Source organism: Echinops telfairi, unplaced genomic scaffold (genome assembly GCF_000313985.2).
Source record: "Echinops telfairi isolate 266 unplaced genomic scaffold, ASM31398v2 ScPeMD7_5592;HRSCAF=6446, whole genome shotgun sequence".
Lineage (NCBI taxonomy): Eukaryota > Metazoa > Chordata > Mammalia > Afrosoricida > Tenrecidae > Echinops > Echinops telfairi.
This window is the reverse complement of record NW_022109491.1, coordinates 7,605,590-7,611,298: the sequence shown is the minus strand read 5'-3', so window position 1 is coordinate 7,611,298 and position 5,709 is coordinate 7,605,590.

Below are 5,709 nucleotides of genomic sequence, written 5' to 3'. Positions count from 1 at the left end.
TTACACCCCTTGAGTGAGCCTTCTCGTCCTCTGGCTCCTACATACCCTTCAGGGCTCAACACTGGCCTCACCTCCTCCAGGAAGCCTCCCAAGTAGAACTTATAGCTCATGCCAGGGTCCAGATGAGGGATCAGGCTGGTGCTGTGGGGAGGGGGCAGCAAGGGATGAAGTTGTGGGATGCAAAAGGGGTTTTTCCCAGGTTGTCTCCCACAAATATATACCAAACCTAAGCCGCTGCTTGCTACCTATGGTGAATGACTGTACACTTAGAGGTCAACGCAAGCCATTTAGAGGTTATTCTCCCTGGGGGTTATCAGCCATCTAGGACAATCAGACTGGACCGTCTGTCCCACCCTAAGTAGGGCCCACTCCCTTCTGATAAGGGTAGTGGATTGTTTCCTTGAAGGAGAGCCCCAAAGCAAGGTTGAGCCCACTCAAGGATGACCAAGGATAGGCTGCCATCTTGAGTCTAGGGTCCGCCCATCTTGTCACATGTGTGCCCCCTAGTCCCTCCCCTTCCTATTACCTGTACACCCCTAGCTCATCCCCTTCCTGTGACGCATATGCCTGTTGTACAGCCCCTCCTGTGAGGTATGTAATGAGGGGGGCTTGCACGCCCCCAAGTATATATAGGCCTGGGTCAGAAATAAAGAATATATGCTCTTTCCTCCCTCCCTGTCCTCCCGCTCTCTGCGGGCACCTGGCTGCTGAGATCATGGCGGTCCCGGAGGTGAGCATGCTGCTGTAAAATGTGTCTGACTCCTTTATTTTACCCTCTCTCCTATCTTCTATGACTTTACTATGACCTTTATATATGTAACCGTACAATTGCACCTACGGACCCCCATGGATGTTAGAGGTCACAGGACAGTGGAGGGATCCCCATCCCAGAGGGCCTCAAAGATCAAAGTGAAACTAACGCTTTTACTCGGAAGAACGTGGGAGCCACGGGAGGATCAGAGTGAGGAGGGCATGGCTCTAACAAGCCGAGAGGCTCTAACAAGCCGAGAGAAAGGACGGGCTAGGGGTGCGGAGGGCGGAGCACGGGGCCCCCATGAGACCAGGAACACACACTTGCGCGGCTTTAAACAAGCAAGAGCCTTTCTTTCTTCTGTTTGTGTTCCTACTAGCTGTCAACCACTAGTTCAGTGGTTCTCAACCTTCCTAATGTTGCTACCCTTTCATACAGTTCCTCATGTGATGGTGACCCCCCAACCATAAAATTATTTTCGTTGGCTACATCATCACTGTCATTTTGTTACTGTTAGGAATCGGGCGACCCCTGTGAAAGGGTTGTTCGACCTCCAAAGGGGTCTCGACCCACAGGTTGAGAACTGCTGCTCTAGTTGGATCAGAAGCACAGCAGATAGGAGCGAGGGCTCTGGAGGGGTCCCTGGGTCAAATGCCTGCTTCACCATTCTGTGTCAATCAGGCATCCTCCAGCCGGTGCGAACCTCCATTTCTTCTGTAATGGAGGGGGTAAAAGGGAGGTGATGTCAAGAAAACTACTAAAAAAAAAAAAAGGAACCGAACTTGACCAACCCATGGGCAAAGGAGGAAGAGGTTTTGTTTGTTTGTTTGTTTGTTTGTTTTTAATAAATCATGTTATTGGGGCTCTTACAGCTCTTCATAATCCATCCATCGTGTCAAGCACATTTGTACATATGTTGCCATCATCGTTTTCAAAACATTTTCTTTCTACTTCAGCCCTTGGTATCAGCTCATTTTTTCCCTCCCTCCTCCACCCTCCCCTGCTCATGGACCCTTGATAAATTACAAATGATTATTATTTTCATATCTTACACCATCCGCTGTCTCCCGTGACCCGTGTTTCTGCTGTTCATCTTTGCTTCGGGGGAATTGAGTTTATGTTAGTGGTGGTGGGATAATTTGTTGTACAGCATGAAGAGTATAAAAATGGCACCAAATTGTACTTGTAGAAGTTGTTGAATTGGAGACTGTTTTATTGTGTCTATTTTTGCCACAATTTTAAAAATGGCTACATGAATAACAGTGAGAATAAGGAAGAACTCCTGGGAACGCCTGAGTTTTGCTCCCACCTGGCACAGAGGCCGCCTCGGGCAACATTTTGTGGCTTCCGCTGGCTTGACCAGCTCCTACCTCCTCCTCTCCTCCTCCACATTGTATTGTGATTTTACAGAGCCCGGCAGCTTCAGCTTCTCGGCATGCCACATTCCCACTCCCTAAACACGCCAATAACATGTGGGTTTCCCGGAGAGGTGGCAAAGTTCCCCAGTCGACCTAGATGGGTGCTGGCGGCCCTTCAGCGAAGTCCACGCAGGCTGAGTAAGCCACTCACAATGGAACCTCCAAGGGTGCAAGAAGTCATGCCCTCTTCACTCCTGTCAGGTAGTTCAAGCCCAGCAGCCGATCCCCAGAGAAAGAGGAGGCTGACTGCTCCTGCAAAGATTCACAGCCTCAGAAACCCTGGAGCATCACCACGAGTCAAAATCCACTTGGTGGCAGTGGGTGGGCCTCCGACTAATGTGTTCCAAGCATAAACGATCCCCGGGCATCCTGGCTGCCCCCATGGCCGGGCAACAGCGCTCATCAATTTTCCTTTTGATCCACGTAGGCCAGCACTGGCCAACAGAGTGCCCCACAATAAAGGGAGTTCCCCTTGGCTGCACTGCCCAACGCTGACCCACCTGTGGCTTCAGAGGACTTGAAATGTGACAAATGCCACCATTTGATTTCATTTCCATTGAAATGCAAATGGTCCCATGTGCTAGTATCTGTCCGGGGCTCTTCCTTGACGTCTGTTTTTTTATTCTGAGCATGTATGCTGGCTCAGGGACTCCTAGCCGGCTCTGCCTTTTGTGTTTTACATACATTTCCATGCCATTTGTATCCTTCAGGGGCCCCTGAAGCACAGTGGGCTCAGTGGGCTCAGTGAACCTTGAGCTGCTAGCTACAAGATCTGCAGTTCAAACCCAACAGCCACTGCAGGGGAGATAGAACGCTGTGTGCTGCTCTCAGGAAGACCTGCACGGTGTGTGAAAGAGCTGATATCGCCTACCGCCCCCTATTCAGGAAGAAAAATTACCCAGTGGCCCTCTGGCAATGGACAGCTGCTAGACTCTGGCCCCTAATCCAGGGTAAAGGGTAGGTCTCTGCTTTTGCAGTCAGGGATTGTTCCAATGCCCCGACCCCAGGGGCTGGTATCACCCCTTTGGGGAGCCCTCATAGTGATCCTATAAGACAAAGTAGGACTGTCCCGCAGGGTCTGCAAGGCTGTAGATTCTAAGGCTCCATGGCTGTAGATTCTTGTAGATCATCGGTTCACAACCTGGGGGGTTGAGACCCCTCTATCGCCTAAGACCACCGGAAAACACACATTTCCGATGGTCTTAGGAACTGTGACACTGCTCCTCTATCCTACTCCAGGCGGGACCACCCACATACAGATACGCCCACCTATGAGTACCCAGTGTGAAGACTGTTACCCATGCTACTCCATGCTTCAAGACAAAATGTCATGTATTTGTCATTAGGAATAAATATTTCACAAGATATAATTATATATTGTTTTGTGATTCATCACTAGGCTTTCATTATGCTCAATTTGTAACAATGAAAATACATCCTGTGTATTAGATGCTTACACATGGCAATTCATAACAGTGAAGTAGCAATGAAAATAATTTTATGGTTGGGGGTCACCACCATAGGAGGAACTATATTCAAGGGTCACAGCATGAAGAGCGTTGAGAACCACTGTTGTAGATTCTACAGCCTTGAACACTCTGTGGGGCTCTTTGATATAGTCCCATAGGCTCATGATGAGTGAGAATCGACCAGACCAGTGGTTCTCAACCTTTGTCATGCCCTGACCCTTTCATATAGTTCCTCATGTTGTGGTGACACCCCCCACACACACACCATAAAATTACTTCTGTTGCTACTTCATCACTGTCATGTTGCCACTGTTATGAATCGGGCGACCCCTGTGAAAGGGTCGTTGGACCCCAAAGGGGTCACGGCCCACAGGTTGAGAACCACTGGACTAGATGGTCTTGGATAGGTAGCCTTCTTCTCCTTGATTTTTTCCTACCAAGCACTGTGGCGTGGAAATGGTTTCCTGTCAGGCCGTATAGACCTGCCTCGTTTTGTCTGACGGTTGCCGGGAGCCATGCAGCTGGATGCGTGTTGGCTGTTCCCTAGCTGGATGCGTGTTGGCTGTTCCCTCAGAGACACGTGCAGACGGCTTTCTGTCCGCCAAGTTAAAATGAGTGCTGCCATCACTGCCACTATTCACCTGTCCTCGGACACAGGCATAGGTAGCCTTTCCTCTCTGGTGAGACCAATTACAGTCATAGTCATGACTCTCGTTACAGTAAGAATCGCGTGTGCTTATGTGCTGCTCCGAGAGGGACCCTGCATTCTGCTGAGCCCTGTGCTTACGTGTAGTAAGTGATCTGATTCTTTCTATAGTCGAATACAGATTTTATTATTGTCGGCATCATACAGCTGCAGAGACCGAGGCTCAGTGGTGGGCCTGAAGTCACACAGCCGGTGAGTGCCAGAGTTGGGATTTGAACCCAGGCAGTTGAGTGCCCATTTTCTGTGGGGTGGTTGGGTAAGCGTTGGACTGTTGATTGTCAAGCTGAACGTGAAAATCACACCAGCCGTCCCAGAGGAGAAAGAGGAGGCCGTCGGCTCCTGTAAAGGTTGACAGCCTCGCGAACCCTGCGTAGGGTGGCCATGAATCAAACTGGACTTGACCGTAGACTTGTTTGGGTTCCCTATGGTTCGCTCCTGGAATTGCCCTGCAGAGAGGACATGAGGAGGTGGATCTGCCACACAGGGATCTTTTCTCAAGCCTGTGGCCCTCGGCTCCTTCATCTCCCTGAAGCCTTTGGGGTGGGGCAGAGTTGCATTCTGGGTCTATCTGCAGGCCCCCCCCCCCTGTGGTATCCAATCTGAGTCCTAGTGACTCCAAAGGACACAGCAGAACTGCCCTATAGGGTTTCTGGGACTGTAAATCATCTCTATGGCAACAGATAGCCTCATGTTCCTCCCTCCCACTAGCTGGTGGGTTTGAACCACTGACCTGCAGTGATCAGCCCAACACTTAATGCACTGCGCCACCAGGGCTCCTTGAGTCTCTATCTTAGAAGCATTCAAGCCCTGCTGTCCTTCGCAGGACACAGCTAGAGGGAGGGGCTGACTTGCACAACCCTGTGGAAAGTGATACCAGCGACTGGCTGACTGGAAACCGGCAGCAAAGGAGTCCGGCCCAGCTGCCCGGAATCCAGGTCCAGGAGCTGCCAAAGTGGGCCTCCTCTCTGAGGAACAATTGAATGTCACTGGGGTAACAGAACACTGCTGGCGAGAGGCCACCTGCCCACAGCCTCACAGAGCAGCCTGTGTGAGCGAGGCCAGGCTCCGGAGGACAGAGGGCCTGGCCAGGCGCCCTGCAAGGCCATCTAAGGAGACAGGGAGCAGTCCCCGTGAGCTGCACCGGACTCCCCTGGAGAAGGGCGCACAGGCCATCGGCTCAGGCGGCTCCTAGGCAGGGCTCAGTGGGAGACAGCCAGGCAGGAGGGCCTGAGCTTCGAAGCCCTGAACTCACAAGCCAGGTGCCTGCGTTGGTTTCAGTCTTTGCATCTTCCTGCTGTGTGGCCCTGGGTGCTGCTGCCTCGCTTCTCTGAGACTCAGGCCTCTCATGGAAACAGTTGTGCTGGG